The sequence below is a fragment of the Lolium rigidum genome, chromosome 5 (genome assembly GCF_022539505.1).
Source record: "Lolium rigidum isolate FL_2022 chromosome 5, APGP_CSIRO_Lrig_0.1, whole genome shotgun sequence".
NCBI lineage: Eukaryota > Viridiplantae > Streptophyta > Magnoliopsida > Poales > Poaceae > Lolium > Lolium rigidum.
Window position 1 is genome coordinate 158261243 of NC_061512.1, and position 19660 is coordinate 158280902.

The window sequence follows — 19660 nt, forward strand, 5'->3', positions numbered from 1 at the left end:
ATATAGTCTATTTTATGGATTGATGATTTAACTTGATGCTACTCTTCCATTTGTCTAGCTGTTGCATGGTTGTGGCCCTCGTCCACCCGACCTGCTGCTGCTGGATCGGTGAGCAAGCTGATGCTGCTGCCATGCACCACTCCAGGAACCTCTACAAGGTTGGCGAGGGCAGCTTCAGCCTCGAAGCCAGGGGCGGCAAGATCTGCCTCGTCTGCACAGTGCCTCATTTTGGGAACAAGGCTGCAAAAAGGTGAGATATATCATCTTCTACATCCTTAGACCATACGGAGTTGCAGGATGCTGACTGAGTGTACAAAAATACGATCTTACGCAGCTTTTAGTGTATTGGAACCTAAGAGCTTCTGTTTGTGGATTGATGAGGCATTTATACATTTACTGCAGGACTACAATCACTTTTTCAGATTGGTTTAAGTGACTTTTTTTCTCCAAGGATGGTAGCAGTTCGGCTACCTAGATGTGCTAGGCAGTAGCCGCGTAACACTGTAATTTGAGCACATCGGATGCTTTTTAAAAGTTCATTTTAGGATTTGAAGGTGATGCATAAGTTGTGTGTCTAATGATCCTCCCGTCATGGCCTCTTTTTAATTAAAACGGTGTATTGGATTGTGAAATTACTGAAGACTGTGAAAGAACCTGCACAAATTCAAGTCTGTTCAAATTAGATGCTAGTTCAAAAACACATATTTGCTACTTCATGGCCTATTTAAATGGACGGCCGTGAACTTGGAGGATTGTTTGAGCATTTCAATGCATAATAGCAAGAGAGTGTACTCGGACAACTAGGGTGTGTTGCGTGTCACCTCCTTTGATCTTTAGTACTAGCAAGTATGCAGTTTCACTAGAAGGCATTGAGTTCACATTTAAATGCATAGGTCTCTATCATCTTGGTATCCAAATTACAAAGAGATCTGTTTGGTTTTTATTCTGAAAAATTGACGAGTTTTTTAACTGTCTGTAGAAGGATGAGTTTGTTCTACTTCTTGCCCTCTTTCATGTATCAAGCTTTTCTCTTTCTTATGATGTTTTCTTCTGCAGCTGATACGAGAAATTAATTGTTATCTCGACTCCGCCTTCTTGTGTCACTATGGCAATGCTGGCAATTTACAGCCATCTCATCATCAGCAAGTCCGGTGGCCTAATATACTGCAAGGTATCTTCATGTACTTGTCCTCCTCTTCTTCCTTCTAGAAAATGGAGGCTAAACAACCTGCACATCTCTTCGGGACTACGGCTCGGCAGGGAGAATGGACACCAACAGCAATGTACGATTGATGCATGTTGTCTCAAACACTGGCTGCAATCGTATTGAACTCCTAGAAGCCTGCAACTTTGACCTCCATTGCTTCCAATTTTTTACGGGTATTGGCTTCTGTTATGTTTCATGTACGCATCTAGCTTGCTTCAGAAATCATCTACATGCTCCTCAATTATGTTTTGCTTCTTGATGATTACTTGTTGTGGGATCATGCCAATATGCTTGTATAGTGCATTGTTGCAGACGAACTCGCATGATCACATGTTAAGAGTGTGCGTGTGGAGAATCATTATTCGAGACTTGATGTTTACAATCTTGCCTTTGTGGTATTTGGGCATCGGAAAAAGCATCTTAATTAATGGGTTGAATTTAAGCAAAATGGTTGTTTGCAACATCACAAATTAACATTTGCACCATGGGACATGCCATGGTTGTCTATCATACTACAGGCCATAGTTGAATAATGAAAACAAAGAGCTGGCTTATTTTCTTTCTCGGTGTGGTGTCTCATTTTAGTTGTCTCTTTCCCGTTCTTTCAATTACTGACATCCTGAGGCAGAACAGAGTGTCTTGGGGACAAGCATTGGGCTGTTCCAAGATTCGTGGTCTTATTTCATTTTTTCTACTGTAGTTATTTGTTGTAGTTAGATCTCTCCAAGATTCCCTATCTGATACTAGTTCTTAGACTTGAGAACAATTGCTTTGACCATTATCGGCCGTTGGTCTGTTGGTTAGCTCTGCGGGAGCGCAGGCTGCCGGCCAGCGTTCAAGTCCTGGTACTTCCGCTGTGCACTCATGGAGTTTCTTCTATAAAAAAAGCCAACGGGTGCTAGTTCCTGGGTTGGTCTCATTCCCTATCAGAACCTAGTTCTTAGAGCTGAGAACAATTGCTTTGACCATTATCGTTTTCCTTCTCTTCTATATAGTTGCAGTATAATTTGATGTTTGATGTTACGGAATATCAATATATTTCTATAGGTTCCGGAAAACCACTACATGTACCAAATATGAATATAATCATTAGTGGAAGTAATTTAATCCATCACTGGTTTGTGGTAGTACACTCAGAGCTACTACTTTTGATTTGTCGAACAGAATGCAACCAAGTATGTCTCTCTAATGCACACTAAATAAAATTGCATTCTCTACTGGTTGCTTACCAAATTCTTATGTTTTCAAAATTTTGAGCTTATAAATATTCTAGTCCGGTGGCTTAATTTTCCTGTGTACTTTTGCTTCACTCACATCTTAATCTGCACCTGATTTTCTAATCTGTAGAGCATGCAAGACGATTATGGATCTTATAGATGTGAGCAATGAGATACAAGAACCTCTAGGTAGAAGCTATAATATGCCAAATAACATTGATGAGGAAGAACTTATAGGAGGTAAGGCTCGATTGTTGTTGCTTATTCTTAGACATCGGTGAGGTAAGGCTCTATGGATGTTTGTTATTCTTAGATTATTCAAAGGCTGCGTACTGTGACAAGCCGTGCAACTTAAAGTTACCGAGACACCCAATTTCCATACACTGCTTACCTGCCTGGAACCACTGATCAATTTACATTTGCATTTGAATTTACTCTCCAACGTATATCAGTCCTCCTTGGCCGGCCATGCTTTTCCTGCAACTTTTCTTTGCCACTCTAGATGTAATCCCATAAATGGTCTTAGAGTATGCATGTGTTGCAAATTACTAAGACAATTGTTTCATTGATGTTCTCATTTTGTTTGCTGAAAAATGCAGAGCTTGACGCTTTGGAAGCCAATATGGATTTCAAAATCGAATTCAGTCCCATCCTGCCTTCAACAAGACAAGGAATGGTCGCGTAGCTGCCCTAAACCAGCAGCAGGTATGTCCCCTGCAGGAATGTCCCTAATTCGCTTTGATTGTGATTCTTGTGTCTTATCATTATAAAGAAAATGATGGGTTGATGCCATTTTCCATCCAATCAAATGCTTGAAGCTGTAAATGGTTTTCTTTATCTTGATGTCACATGGGACCAATGTACATGATAGATACTTGAGGTCATTAAGTCTTGTATTACGTGCACAATTTCATGATACATAGTTAATTTGTTGGCGCGAACAAGCTTGATCTAAGTAGTAGAAGAAACACATAGAAGTGGGAAATGCAAATATTTTTCATGCCAAATGTGTGTTATATCATGGATGATTGATTTGATCCTGAACTTTGGAAACCCGTTATTCTTCATTATAATAATAGGTTTTGATCTTGAGCTTCGAAGAAATATCTGTTAGGCACCATGTTTCTTCTTGAACTTTAGAAATCTTATTATTCTTGATCTTGCAACTCTGGAAACCTGTTTCATCTTGGACATTTTAGAAATTAGTTAATCTGGAATATTCTTGTGTACTTGCTGCTTGCTTTGCAAGTAGCCATTTACCATACTTTCTTTGTATTCATAAGAGTTCCTGAAACAACTCAGAAAGATAATTCACAAGATTTTCATCTTGCCTTTGCAAGTAGCCTTTTACCATACTTTTTTCGTATCCACAAGAGTTTTGAAACTCTGATAGAGAATTCGCAAGATTTATCATGTTGAACATTCCAGGTTTCTTTGATCTGGAGAACAGAAACCAGGAGCTCAAGAGTGACCGACCTTATGCACCTCCACAACAACACTACAATGTAAGTCACTAGAGGGGATCAACAGTATAGTCTTGTAAATCCTCAATATTTGGTACCGAAACTATTGTCTAGTGTTTTACCATACTTTGTATTCACAAGATTTTTTTAAGTGTGAAAGAAAATGAAATAGTGAAATGGGAAGGTTTTGAGTAGATTTTGGCACTGCTATATCATTAGCTTTTGTGCTCATGTCTAGGACCTCCCCCATGCATCAAATTTGACGCACTTAAGTCCGCATAGATCTCAAATTCTTCTGCTTATCCAGGATAAACAGTTTATTTTACTTTTCCATTTGGGAGACTACAGGTTTAGTTTTCACTTTGTGTTGGCTGCTCATAGGTTGATCATGTGGTGTTGCCAGCTCTTCGTTCTAAAATATTGTATATTTACTTAAGACTGCTTTTATTTGTTTGTTGCTAGCTTTTGTCTGAAGTTCATTTCTTCGGTGTTCGCTACTGTGAATTGCTTTGGAAGCTTTTAGTTTGTTTACAATGTATGAGTTTTATGCGTAAATTTATATCCGATTCAAGGTTACATATGTTCTTAGCAGTAGTACTATTTTCATGTTTGTGTTTCAGTTTGAAGCTAGTTCTGTTTATACAAAATGCTTACAAGGAAACCTAAGTCTAGATTGTTATTTGTGTTGTATCACTTGCTATTACTATTTGACTAGATGAGATTATGAACTTGGTGCTGAGTTACAAGATTGCAATCCTTTGAGACTCTTAGCTTTCACAGTTTGAAGTTGGTGTTAATGATTGTTTTGTCTATATCTGCAATCCATCCAGGGTTTTACTTGGGCAAGATGTCTTCTCTATCTGTGCATTAGTTCATGTGATTTGTGTATGGAGGTGATGCAGCAGATGGAGGAAGGACGCCAAGCGGCTCGGGCCCAATAAAGCAGCAGACGGTATGTGGTGAGGACCGGCTGCGGGCGTCGTTGAGCGACGATACGACCTGCAGCCTGCAGAGAAGTTGCTTGTGCTGTTTTGACAGGGGAGCCTTTTGTGGATACCTTTTTGTTGTATTGAAGTCGAGAACCTGGGGATGGTAAGGGGTCGATGACAACGTGGCCTGGATGACTATGGTGTTGCGGCTCATCTCCAGCTTTTTTGGTTCTGATGTGACCTGGCCAGTTTCCGGCGGCCGTGGTCGTGGTTCCGCTGCTGATTTTGTTTATGTAGAACTGTTTCAGTTTTTATAACGTGCAGCCGTGGAACTGCATCATGCTTTCTGGTCATAATCAGGACTTGTAATAGTTTACTTCATTCGGGACTTGCAATTCCTCTGTAAATGAATCTGTCAATATTAACGTGTTATTCTGTCATGGATTTAACTTGAAATGTTTTTTATATATGTGAACCAAATGTCCAAAAACTAATGTCACTTCATGCCAAATTTTCGTACACTCTTATTGTCCATTTAGCCTCACTAAACTGGCAGTTTTACCTGGTTTTATTTGAAGTTTTGAACTAGAATTGGTCCAGACAACAAGCAGTAATCATAAAAAGGTAGGTAGCTCTGCAGAAGAAAATCTGATGTATCCATTGCTGGGAGCTGGGTTTGATGCAAAATCTGTTGTTTTGAAAAAACGTCATACTAGGTTCAATCGATTGGATCCGTGAATGCACGCGGCACATAGGATTAGTATTTTGCGCAATCGGATCCCTGAAGATGAACAAAGAATTTTAGAATTCTCAGGCAATATATGAAGATGAAAAAAAACCCTATTAATTACTCCCTTCGGCACTAACTTTAAGACCTTGTAGATATTTTAAAGTAAATTATATAGGAATCAAAATGAGTAAATCTACACGCTATAAGTGGACTAGATACTAACCAAAATAAGTAGTCTATGGATAGCTAAAAAAGTCTTTTTTAGTGAATGGAGGGAGTAGCAAATTCTGTAGTTTTATATAAGATCATACGGATGTCATGACCTTTCGATTTCACAGATTGATTATCCGTACTGCAAAGAAAGGTGAATGTACAAAGCATCCTACTCTCCCAGCACGAGCGTGCATGCAAAGCGGAGATTGGGTTCCAGTTTAAGCGAACTGGCTACAATTAATTATAGGGAAACTAAAGAGTGAGAGTTGCATGCGTGATAACAGTTATTGTCCACCCCTAATTACGAGGAGGCAACTGTGTGTTTGTGTGTTTTCACGGGCAGGGCCACCCTTGCTTCCAGGTTATCAATATGTGGCATCAAACCCAGCGAAAAGAAAGTTCCCGCCGCTGGTGCTTACCTCTGAAATTTCAAACATCTCTTCCCTCAGTCTCCCTCTCTATATATAGGAGGTCACCGTCATTGTCCGCGTGCGGGGAGCGTGTGCGACTTAGACTTTGACTTTTACTTGTCGAGAAGAGGAGAGGAGAGGAGAGGAGAGAAGAGAAGAGAAGCCACTCTCAGGATATCCGGCTGCTTTGAGGAAGAGTGCTCCGACGAACTGAGAGAAGAGCATATGAGAGGAGAAGGCACTCTGAGATATCCGGCCGCTTTGAGGACGAGCTGTATCGGACGGGAGATGGGCTGGCAAAGCGAGGTCACTCGGTATGTATCAGCTGCTTATATTTGTTCGTAAGACTGAATTCTGTGCTTGTTTTGAGTTTTGAGCTTATCCATGGATGGAGCCAACTCCGCGCCGGGTTTCTTAATTGCTTGCCTCCTGCCGTGGATGAACCAGGATAAGCTTTTCACAGAGGATTAATTGTCCGCGCCGAGTTTAGCTTTAGCGGATTTGATCCCTCCTGCGGTAAGTAGATTTTTTTTGTTCTAGAGACACGAACCAAGTAGAGGAAGTACAGGGGTGTGCTATGCTACACTCCTTGTAGGCTTGTACTACCAAATTTCTTGATGCTGAACTATGGCTTGGTATACAAATTCAAAATCAGAATGAATAATCCCTCTCCCAGTAATTGTTTTCTTTCGATGCTGTAGTGAAGGAATTTTCGACCAGGACATCCTCGTCCCGCGGGAGCGCGCGCCAGCTGCACTTGCCGTCGCCGACGGACGCGACCCAGGCGCGAGGGTGCCCTCCGTCGATGGCGAAGCAGACGGCTTCGAAGCAGAGCTTGGTCGGGTGCGTGCGGGAGAGCAGCGCGGGGGTGCCCTCCGTCGATGGCGAATGGACCGGCACGGGGTTGCCGGCGCTTCTATTGGACTCGAAAAATCGCCGGCGCCGTTTGGGGTGAGCTGGTGCGAGCCCATTTTCGCTCCCGACCCCCAAATCGCTATCGAGACCGCTATCAGGGACGCCGGTGGAGATGCTCTTACTACTCCCTCTATCCGAGGAAAGTTATCTTATATTTGCCAAAATTATGATGTATCAGACACTATCTAGCATGTTTAGTTGTACGTATCCAATCAAACTTTGAATAATTCATATCCACGTGCTATTCCTGGGGTGTCACTTCGAAATTGGATATCCTTATCCTTGGACTCTCAAAAATCGGATATGGATACCTTAAAACTAATTCAAAGCCGGATTCAGCGCATGTTTACATCCAAATCCTAGTGTATCAATCTTGTTTTAATTGTTTGTGTATTCAATTTTCAACGGTTTAAGTTTTTCTTCACTGAGTTATAGATCTTTTTTGACGGAATGCTTTTCAGCTAGCTTCATTTATTATTGAACATACTTACATCGTTTATCAGAAAAGGTGGAAACAATTTCTAAACTTATGTGAAAGGGAATTGGATTCCCTTAAATGGTGCTCATAATTTACCTTTATTAAACCTGAGAAAAAGATTAAAGATAGCAGTTGCATCGGTTGCTGAAAAGCCCCATTCTCTCATAGTCTGCACACTAGGGCATTATCTGATTGAACGATCATACATTGCAACCCATGTGCTGAGCTAAACACAGTCCCTCCCTCGGAGTTTCATCCATCACCGCCTCAGCCACAAAAGAAAGAGCTCCCTACGTGTTGCGTCCTTCAGCCTGTTGCGGCGTCTCCGCGGAGGCTGGCATCTTCTCGGCTTGCAGATGGCAGCCATGAAGGCGGCTCGCTCCCTACGTGGCGGACGGCCGCCAGATAGTACATATACAAGTTCAAGCTAGTATTAATTTGAACCTCACAGTGGGCAAACCCACAAATTACCAAGGCAGAACAATAGGAAAGCCAAAATGCGAAAGGATTCAGAGATAAGGATTACTGAATAAAACCCAAACCATGGGTCGTCGAAAAGAAGCATAATTTGACCATACGCCTCGCTGAATATCATCAAGTCCAAATGATGTTCTGACATAATAGCATCAATAAACTGCTTAAATAGTCTCATACAGGACAATGTACTGTGAAGTTTGAACTCAAAGCTTCCCCATGAGAAGAATGGATGGGAGGTGGCAGGACCGACGTATTGACCGAAAAATGAAAACATGTGAGCTGACTTCAAACAAAGTTGAACCAATCCAGCCTGAATTGTAAAAATGACAGAAGTGTTACCAGATCTAGCCTGCTTACTATTACTAAGTGTGTTCCTTATTTTCTCCTGATTGATAATAATTTAGGGTATACTGACATCCAACTTAACAAATGTATGCTTAATTAGCAAAGTAACACCTTCCAAGTTCTAATTTACCTTGGGCCTGGATCATGCACTAAATAAGCCTTTGTACTACAGTGTGCTCTCCCATTTCTTCTGAATATTTCCAAAACTTCTAAGATACACACCATGGTCATGTATGTAGTTTAGTGAATACATATATGAGATTGATCATAAGCTACAACATGCCCACACGAGGTTGGTACATTTCCATATATGAAAACATGAAATCTGAGACATGAAACACTGCTTTTAATCGTTGCACTGTTTCTAATCATTTCAATCAGCTTACTCTGCAATGGCTATGGTCTCTATGAAATCAGCTCTTCCTTTGCTTTTCTAATTTTTATTTATTTGTCAATCTACCAAAGATATGCTTACGGTCTATGCTTATAAGGTGCACCAAATCCCAGTTTAGGGAGTGAAGGTTCAACTTTTCCACTTACCTTCTTTAGGGGGCGTATACTTGGAGGCGCGTAGTCTTTGGCAACATGGCCCGTTGAGTCCCTGTGATGGTACTGATTCTCTTCGCTTTTTATCTACATGAGTTAACAACCTCTGCTATCAAAATTGTAAATGTTCAGAAAAAGAGCTTGGCAGAAAAGTACATAATTTTGATTAGGCATGAATATCTATGTTATATTTCTTGCCACAATGGAGCTTCCATGTTTTGCTTACAAAATCCAGACAAAAACTCATGAGTACTTGGCTAAAAATACATTCCACACAAAAGCTAAGAAAAGAAATATTGTATTATCAGATCCGACGCTACAGATTTCTATGCCATGGTATTGATCAACTGCGATAACTGTTCATTCTTGCTAGAAAAGAAGCTATGCTTACAAAAAAAAATAGTTAGCACACATGCTGGTTACATTTTTCGATCAATTTGCTAATCAATATATAGGCTATAAATCTTTTTGCTACTTTCCCTTAAACAACCTTAAAAAGGAAACAGAGAACCATATTTGCTTGGTTGGACAAAAAATGCACACCTCAAGTTATTTGACACAATTACCTTGAATCCATAAAGAAAATAGTTAAGATATATCAACTATTTATAGAGTATGCTTATAGAACTAGAGTACGATCACAAAACTAACAAATTTATTATGAGAAAATTTTATACCTGACACTGTCAGCTTTGTTTTGGTTTGGCCTATTTGGTCGTTCAGAAAAGAATTTTGCTTTCAGGGAAAGAAGCTGGCTAAGCATGAACATGATCTCGAACAAGGAGGTGGCAACCGTCAGAGGAAGGCCAATGCTTTGCAAGGATGCTCACAGTTTTCACTGTTGGAAAGGAACGCGCTGCTCCTGGAAAAAAACAAGGGGCGGGTAGTTGCGGATTGCCTAGATATGAACTATGCAAGATTTGGATATGTTGAGAATGTTCCCCTCCTCTAGATTAGCTTTTGAGTTGTTCTCTTAGAAATTTTTACCCGATGATGTATAAGAACTATTTTGGTTGTATGTCGATGGAATCAGGGGCAGCCCCTTTTCTCTAAAACATAAACTATCAAATATGCTTACACACCTACCTTCATAGGTTTCTTAGTAGGTTAAATATAATCCAGTTTTTCTTCTAACCTAATAATGTGGAGTACGCTAAGAAAACTTAGTTGTTTGGAAAGTAAATTACAGAAATGGATATGGTTGACTATGTTTCACAAAATAATATAGTTTCAACAATTTCTAAGTTGATGTTAGTAACCTCCAGAAAGTTCGAAAACAGCTAGGAAAACTAAGTTAATCTACCATAGAGACAGTATGTAATTAACATGAATTGCTGAGTATGTACATATTTACAAAACTGGAACTCTACATCTGCATGCATATAATTCAGAATGAAACATCTTGGATCTTAGTTTATGAGCCACATAAGATAATTAGCATGCAACATTTTGGAACGCATTCAAGTTTTATTTTGAGAAAAAAATCGTATCCACCTTCCAACTAAAAACTTCGTAGTGCTGCCAGTTCATTTATATTAAAGTTCGAAAGGCTTAACATTATGTTTTCAGATAGTTATAACTTAAACAAATTTTACAACCCAAGTAGCCTATTTATTTATTTATTTTAAGCAGAGTACTTAGAACTTAGAAGCGACCAAATCATACAATAAGTTCATCGTTGGAACCAATTGGCACCTACAGCTTAACATCCAGAAATTGCAAGTAAAAAGAATTCCAGATCAATACATTTGACCAACAACAAAACTAGATCAAGTACATAATGGAGAAGGCAGAGGTGCAGGACGGGACACGTACCAGCAAATCTTCTCTTCCTCACTCCATGTGACGGGTACTTCTGCGTCAATCCCAGCTCGAGACTGAGGGGACAGTTGTGGCCACGCCCACTCTATGCCGAACTTCCGCCGAGCGGCAACGGGATGATCGTAGAACTCAGGGCCACCACCGCCAAGGATCCAACTGTGGGGGATCAACATCTGGCGCTCCGCGACCCCGCTGGTTGCTTGACCGCCTTCCTTGGAGCGAAGGCTGTAGGAAGCGAATCGCTGACGGAATCAGAGATGTGCTCGTGTTAGGTTTGACGCAACGTCGCAGCGGGCCGCAAGGAGGAAACCCACCTGCAGGATGCCGACAGAGCGGGCCGGGAAGAGCGTCGATTAGCGGCCAGCTGCACCGATTTGGGGAGGACGGCATCAGATTGGGCAAGCTTGAATGCAATGCTCGATAGAGAACGAGAGAATAGGGGATGAACGAGAGAGACACACAGAGCGACTGGGGTACACGTGTACTGTGCTGTACGGAGTACTCGCGAGGTGCTTTTGTCTTTTCCATAACTCTGTTCGATTGTGTCATTCTGTGTGAGTATATTGTGTTAGGCTTAGAGGCACACAACAAATTCCTGTTTTCTTTCCCGAAGATTCCAGCTCCTGTTAATATACAAAGAGCCCTGCTATACACATCATGAATTCCGTACAATACCCATCCGATCTTATTCCAAAGGAGCTTGCCTCACCGGCTCTTAGCCTACCCAAACCGTAAAGCCGCAGTGGCGTCTCAGAATGAAACCAATATCCGTAGCTACTGCGAAATTTAAGCAACGAAAAAAGATTAACGAGCCCAGAAATTTAATAAGCAAGGAAAATAGATTAGCACCCCAAAATTTAAGCAAGGAAAGAAATTAGAACCCCAAAATCTAAGCAATGGAAAAGGTATTAGCACCCCAAAATTTAAGCATGGAAAAAACAATTAGCACCCCGAAATTTAAGCAACGATAAACTTAGCATTGATACATCTCATCCCATAAGATCAGTCTGTACCCTTTTTTTAATATGTAAGAATTAGTTCATAAGTATATAATTATTGTTAATTAGATTGGCATTGTGGTGTATAAGTATCGGACTCTATTGAATGATGTTTATCATCTTCCTAAGCAAATTACATGTTTCAGCTTGGTGTCAACATTTGAATATGCATCAGAATTCCAGCTAATTGTTTTAGTGCATATCAAATTGTGTCTCCACATGGCTACATGTCCAAAAGTAACCTACATTCTAACACGCAATGGTCTTTATGATTTCTACTAAAAAAATATGAAGCACTCACGCACAGGCGCGGCGTGTCGCCGCGCCACTGCTTCCTAGTAATCCCTTAATTAATTGACGGCTGCACCAAACGAATAATGAAGCTACCGCCGCGTATGCATCTTCCGTGAAAACAAATTCGCACACTGCTCTCTCGTACCACCTTTTTTTCTTTTTCTTTTTCTTGGCTCACCTCTCACCTCAGTCTCTGATGCTGGCTTTTTCCAACAGCGTACTATCTCTCAATTTTAAATCAAGGAAAAAAATAGCGCGCTATAACAAAATAGCATGGGTCTAAAAATACGCTATTAGCATGTTATAGCGTGCTATTAACGCGAATAGCGCGCTATAGCGCCGAAATAGCGTAGCGTCGGCTCTCCAGATATGCTATAGCGTGCTATTAGCGTTGGAATAGCGCGCTATTTTTTTCCATGTTTTAAATAGAATTTCTTTTGCAGGCAAATAGAACTTTATTTATCCATCTACATGACTACTCCCTTTTATGGACAAAGGAGTACTCACGTTACTTCCCAGAGCAAATAATGAATAAGTGTTGACACATTTACATACCACTCCCTCCGTCCATTAAAGGGTGTCGAATGTTTGTCCAAATTCAGAATATACACTTAAAAAATATCTAGATACATCCGAATTTAGACGAAATTTTAACTCCCTTTTATTGACAAAGGTAATAAAATCAGGCCACCCACCGCGAGAAGAATGGAAGATTGTTATCTCCGAAAAATACATAAATCATGTGGATGCGCCACATTCCCGAGGATCACACCCATGATTATAGGGCTCGCCTCTCGAGGGAAGCAACCGCGGCTTGACGATGGTGCATGGACTACGAAGTCAACCCCGCACTACATGTAGGGATGTAAACGGGTCAGATTTTATGATTGGTTGACATATCGATCATAATAAAAAAAAACATCATATGGAATAACCACTTTTGAAGTAAAACTAGGTTTCACCCGAAACCGTGCGAGGAAGGGTCGGGAACCCTCCCCCATTTGAATGGGGTACTAACATGGGTTTATTTTGGGTGGTGTAAGGTGGAAAAGCCAATAAATAATTGTGAAGTGCAGTTGCTTTACACACAAGAATTTAACGCTCAATACACTTCACAGTATATTGGGGTGTCACCACCCACAAAGTCGCAACTGCCTCGGAGTTTCCTCACCGGCCCCCTGCAATTAGCCCCAACCATCGGACTCCGCCCCCCATGGCCACGTCAGAGCCTCCTCTAGCGTAGTCCAAGGCGGTGGTGAGCATCGAGTCCGACGGGTCAGCACGATGATGGCGGCACAAGATTTATCGTTGCGGCATAGGAGAGAGAGCACTGCTATCAAGCTCATGAGTCGTTGCTTGGAATTTTTGGAGTCCTTTGATTTTCATGTTATGTTGATGGATAGTATAATGTGTGCAATTCACATCTTACTATATTTAATTTCGTATCTAGTTTGTTTTATTTATAGTAATGATTATATAAAAGGCAAAACTAAGCTAGCTTTATTTTTTGACTGACTGTAGATATTAGATAGATAGTAGTATGTTGATAGGTAAAGGTGCTAGCTAACGGTCAAACTCGTGGACGTAGTGTCGTACACATGCATGCATTTCGGCTAGGCTAGCACAAACACGTACCTAGCAGCATGATCTCTCTCGCTCTCACATATAGTTGTATGGATTTTTCGAACTACCTTGGCTTGCTAGCTAGCATATAATAGGTAAGCTTGCCAAAAACGCACAAATTAGGCTATCTTGCACACACAGTTTCATGAGCCATCGAGGACATGGGTTGCCTTGGCTGTTGATGCCACAAATTTAACTCCTGAGAAAAACTCCAAAAAGCCCTAAGAGTGAAGTTGTCGCGCCCAACGACGACGGGATCTGGTTCTACGATGATTTTTTAAAACATAAGACACGGAAGACCGACTTTGAATTAACAATACCATAAACCGACCAGGAGTACAACAATAGAACCAACAGAAAGAAAAAAAAACAGAAAACTGGTGGGCTTACCAACTTATAAGACAACAAAGAAAACAACAGAGATGAGGGAAAGCAAGCTACACCTTGACACCGTAGGTGTCTTTTATCTAAAAAGGCACGGTCTTAAATTCGTTGATGGAAGTCCAGTTCTCTATTGCAAGGCCGCGACACCGAAACTGGCATCAACATACCTCCCATACCAAAGCACAATGCACCCATGACCGGTAGAGCTTAATTGTCTTCATACCTCGAGATACTAAAGGAGGAGGGCTTGATGGAGACGCCTCCACGGAGGAGAGCGGCGCCTAAGAGCGTCGCCGTCACCCGCACTAGCTGAGGCCTTGCCGAGCTTTCATCCTAGCCCAACCACCACCCCAAAAGACGCAACCTCAATACCACATTGAGCCCACGGCCTAAGGAAGAAATTAATCACCGGCATCGCCCCTAGCATGACGCCGGCCTAAGAAACCACCCATGGGTATCTAGCAGGTTGCCCAAACTGGGCAGAACACCATGTAAAAGTACCCAGGGAGACAACGGTGGCGACAAGCTCAAGAAAGGTAGGTGAAGATACTGGGTGTGGTTCAAGAAGATGCAGAGAACCTTAGCTCATCGGAGAAGCGGACAAGTTGAGCATAGAGGCTTGATCGAGCTACGAGAAAGGAGGGGCATTTGGCGGCGCATCGAAGAAGGAACATGTCGTAGAAGACGACACCGTCACCCGTAGTGCATGTCTTCCGCCAATGTCCCACCAAGAACCCAAAGCCGGCCAATGCCACGAGATGGCGGAGGGTGAGCAAAGCCAACAGCGCCGACAACACCACATCAAGTATTGTTAGCCCAAGGTGACGCGGTGACCAAGACCCCAAGTCACCAACGTGTGGATATGGTTCTACGACGATCTCGTGAGGAGCAAAGTATACTAGGGGAAGGTTGGGTGCACGACGCGGATGTTGCCGACCGTCTACCCAGGATGTTTAGAGCCTACTCTCTCCGCTCACAAATAAGTCACGTTTTTCTATTTTGGAAGTCAAACAATTTCAAATTCACTAAACTTTTACATCAAATATAGTAACATCAAATTAAAAGAGTACTTATTTAAGGATGGATGGAGTAGGCAGGTGACCATGATGGTGCATCTCAATTGATCGGCAAGTAGAAGTAGTAGCTAGTGTATCACGTACATGCATGCATTGTTGATACTGCCTCATCACGTAAAGATGAATAGGATGTGCCTAAATACGATGAAGATAACCTTACCCCATCGAAGAAGCGTGCAAGTTAAGCACTTAGGCGTGATCAAGCTAGAGAAAGAAGGGGCAATTTGGTGGCGCCTCCAAGAGGGAACACGACATCGAAGACGATGTCATCGCCCGCAGTGGCCAAGGCCTTGGACGCCTTTAATTAGCCGATGTCCCACCAAGAACCTGAAGCCGGCCAACGCCACAAGATCGCGGAGGGGGAGCAGAGCTAGCACCGCCAACAACACCACATCAAGTATTGTCGGCTCAAGGTGACGTGGTGACCAAGATCCCAAGTCACCGATGTTGGGATTTGGTTCGACCACGATCTCGCGAGGAGCAAAGTATACCTGGGGAAAGGTCGGGTGCATGACTCGGACGTCGCCTATGTTACCGAACATCTACCCGGGATATGATCTTTGGAGCCTACTCCCTTCGTCATCAAATAAGTCCACGTTTTTCTTTTTTGAATGTCAAAAAACTTCAAATTTGACTAAACTTTTACATAAAATAGCAACACATGGAACATTAAAATAAACTTAGGAGGGATAGAGTAGGCATGTGAACCATGATGGTGCATCTCAAGCGATCAGAAAGTAGTTAGACAACATGCTATTAGTAATTAGGATCTAAATGATCTTTTACTTCTGGACTGACCACGCGGGAGACGAAAAATTGATTCGAGTACATCGGGAAACCACGAAAAATTGAACCCAATGTGATTACTACGTGAGAGAGAGAGTAGTAGACTGACGAGACGAAGTAAATCCTGACTGCAGGAGTCGATGCGACGGAGAACACAAAACGCACGCTGCACGCACTCCCAACCTCTCTTCTTGCTCGCTTCGCCTCCCAGCGATCCCACCCACACAAACACATCGCCGCCGCCGCACTCTGCTGCTCCGCGCCGGCAACCCAGCGCCGCCGCTCACCGGCGCACCCACCCACCCAATCCCATCCAGGCTGGCCGCTCAATCTCCTTCACGCCGGCCACCAAAAATCCTCTCCACCCCCAACTAGGATGCGGAGAAGAGACACCGGGGCGGCGTCCCTGCCGGCAGCGGGAGGCGCAACGACCTCTCCACAGAAGATGGACGCGCACCTGGGCAGTCCCGCGCCTGAGGGCTGCCGTGGTTGCGCTCGTCCTTGTGGCGAGCGAGCCAAGGACAGGGGAGGGGCGGAGATGCAGCCGTCGTCGTGATGGCTGTTCGTGACGACCACCTTGGGCGACGGCCGCGGCCGGCGGGAGGAGCTCGCCGCGCCGCGGGAAGAAGAGATGGCGGTTGCCTGTCCGGAACTGTTGATGCCGGCGCCGGCGACGTCCCCGAGCTGTTGCTGCCACCCACAACTCCGTCTTGCTGCTGCAGACGACCTCCCCAACCTGCAGCTGCCCTCTGAGGTCCAACTCCTTCATCTCTTTCCTTGCTAAGAAATCTATTCTTTTTCCTGTTAAATTGAATGTGTGCATACGCAGTAGATGGAAATCTGATTTTAAAGGGAAGCACTGAGCGTCCCCCGGGGGATCAAATCCCCGATCCCCCGGGTCCGCAGCCGCTTGATTGAGTCGGTCTGGACCGTCTGATCGTCTGCGAGTTCTGAGCACGTCTCTCTCCTAACGATGGTATTTCTCTGGTAGAAAATTCAACGCGAGCAAACTCGCACCGGCGAAGTTAACACACAGAAAGTCAGAAACTGCGCCAAAGCGCTCCTTCCGACCGCCGCCAGCGCCGTCGCTCAGAGCTCCGGCGAATCTCGCCAGCTCGCAACCTCGCCGGACACGACTGGCAGCACCCTCGCCCCCCACTCGTAGCACCTCCGGCCAGGGCTAGCAGCACTTCCTGCTGCGGCCCGCAACACCGTCGCCGGCAGCACCTTCGGCCTTGTCTCGATCCCGTGCCATGGGAGCAAGCCGTCGTCCCATGAGAGCAACGCTGCCAGCCCCTCGCAGCAAGTCCGGCCACGCCTTGCAGCAAGTCCGGCAACCCTTTGTCGCAAGGCTGTCCGCAGCAGGCAGCTCGCGTCCGCCGCCAACCCCTAGTAGCAACTCCGGCAGTCCCCTTTGCAGCAACTCCGGCAGCGCTTTGTAGCAAGGCAGTCCGCCGCTGGCAGCAACGCTTCGGCCTCTAGCCCCTTGCAGCAACTCCGGCCGCTCTTCGTAGCAAGGACGTTCGCCGCTGGCAGCAACCGCCTCTTCCGCTCGCAGCAACACTCACCTCCGACTGCTCACCTTGTAGCATATCCATGGCGGTGCACGGGGGAGCGGCGAAACTTGAAGCGACTTGACTCTTAGAACTGCCGCCGATCCTTGCAGCACCGGTGCGCCACCTCCCAATGGCTAGCAGCTGCTCCGGTCGCCGCGAGCAGCAGCACACCTCCCAGTAGCACTTCCGCCCGAGAGAGGGACGGAAACCAACAGAGAAGAGAGGGAGGAGATATGGGGCGGAGCAGCGTGGCTCGCCCAGCAGCGGCATGATGGTGGGGCGGGTACTGAGACGGTGGCCTGGGTAATCCATGGCGGACAAAAGCTTTTGCGAGAGGTGGAAGAAGCGAAGGAAAAAAGAAACGGGCGGAGGAAAAGCAACGCGTCCTGATAAGGCTCGTGGTGGGACCCCAAACAGCTAGCAGTCTTGATAGAATTTGCCCAAGATCAATGGATACACGCACGCGAGTACGCAGTGAACACACCTCACACTTCTCACGTCGTAGACGATGGAGGAGAAGAAGAACACACACACAGAGTTTTGGCGGCACCCGCACTCGTGCCTTTTCTGTATATTTCTCAACTCCTCAATGAACTCAGCTGATTACATGGCTTATATAGCACACAACGCACGCATACACAGCCAGGCAGAACAGCCTTATCCTATTTCTACTCCACTAACTACACACACGATCAACACTAACAGCTAGCTGATCCTATTGCTAACGGCCACACAACTCTGGCCATCTTGATCCATGCATGTAGCATCCACTAACTAACACTTGACTAATCCTAACAATACGTGTATGCAAGTACTCGACTAATGGCTGGCAGTCTAGCCGCTGCACTGCACTCCCTCTATCGCTGCGTGCTGTGCTCTCTTGCCGATGCCTCTCTGCCATGTTTACATGCATACAACTAGCTCTAACATCATGTAATACGAAATAAACATGAGACTAAACCTATACAACAAGGTTAGCTCCAACAAGTCTCCCACGTTCACGGACACGTGGCGCAAGCGGGACCAGGACGATGCGCGCGTCCGATCCCCCGGCTGTAGCGAAGCGTTTTCCATCAAAATTTGTTGTGTGCCATCAATTACATCTAAAATCATACTATAGCTTTCCAATATTAGCAACTCAACGGATAAAACGAGTCTGTCTCTCTCAAATCTTACCTATGAAAGTGTGCAAGATTTTATTTGGTGCTTCCTACTGAATACAACTTCATTCGACAGTACGCATCCTCTATTGTTCTTTACTTGCTGGTCTCAAATAATATCTGATTCGTAAGTATACTGAATGCGATGAAGTTAGAAAATTCTGACATTTTTTAGCTATGAATCTTCTCGTGTCATTCCGATGGGCCAGTCTAAAAATACCAAAGTATTGCTTACAGATACTAAAGTAGTGGTTGCGTCATCTTTTGGCCCTAGTTGACCAAGTAAAATCTTACTAGAAACTGTGGTAGCATATCCTGCTTATAACCTTTCAATACTGCATGATATCTTCAATATAAAAGAGGTGGATGTAGTGATGAGAGGCGTGCTTGTAAATCCACTGTATAGCTGTAAAATGGATATGATGGTCTGGTTGTACCTATATCTACTGGACAGAAAAATGTAGTAGCTGTGGTGGAATTTGATTGCTCATGGCATGTGGGTGGCAGTAGGAAGATAGAGAGGAAGTGGTAGAAGATATCTTTGCCATTTATATCAATTGCTTGGAGACTCTGTTCATTTGCTGGTCTATTACTGACACTGAATGTGCTCTTCGTGAGTTAATCTGTGGCCGGAGCTTCTTATTTTTTCTCTTCTGTTTATTTAGCATAGCACACTAGCATGACTCCTTATTCTTCCTTTACTCTAAACTTCACTCCTAATGCAGAATTCAAAATATGTAATGCTAACACTGCAACTTACCCATTAGAGTATAGATACTTAAGATTTGTTTTGATTATATACTATTAGTTGAATGTACGGAAGTGTATTTAGGCCATGCTTATTGTTTGATGAACATAGATCTAACAATCAAACTAAATAAAATCAATCAAGTATCATGTAGTGATGCTTTTGAGAATATCTCTGCGAAGAATACTCCTTCAGAAAACAGTCATTAAATCCCATGCACCCGGAAAACATTATTTGTGTATCATTTGTGCATGTTTTTCTTAGAGTACTGCTAATTAATATTG

At 43.7% G+C, this 19660-nt stretch overlaps 1 protein-coding gene across 1 annotated transcript in view; it reads right to left on the reverse strand.

The window, feature by feature from the left end:
• Window positions 1–19660, reverse strand: part of LOC124656586 — a 68028-nt gene that overhangs the window by 35229 nt on the left and 13139 nt on the right. The window lies entirely within an intron of this gene.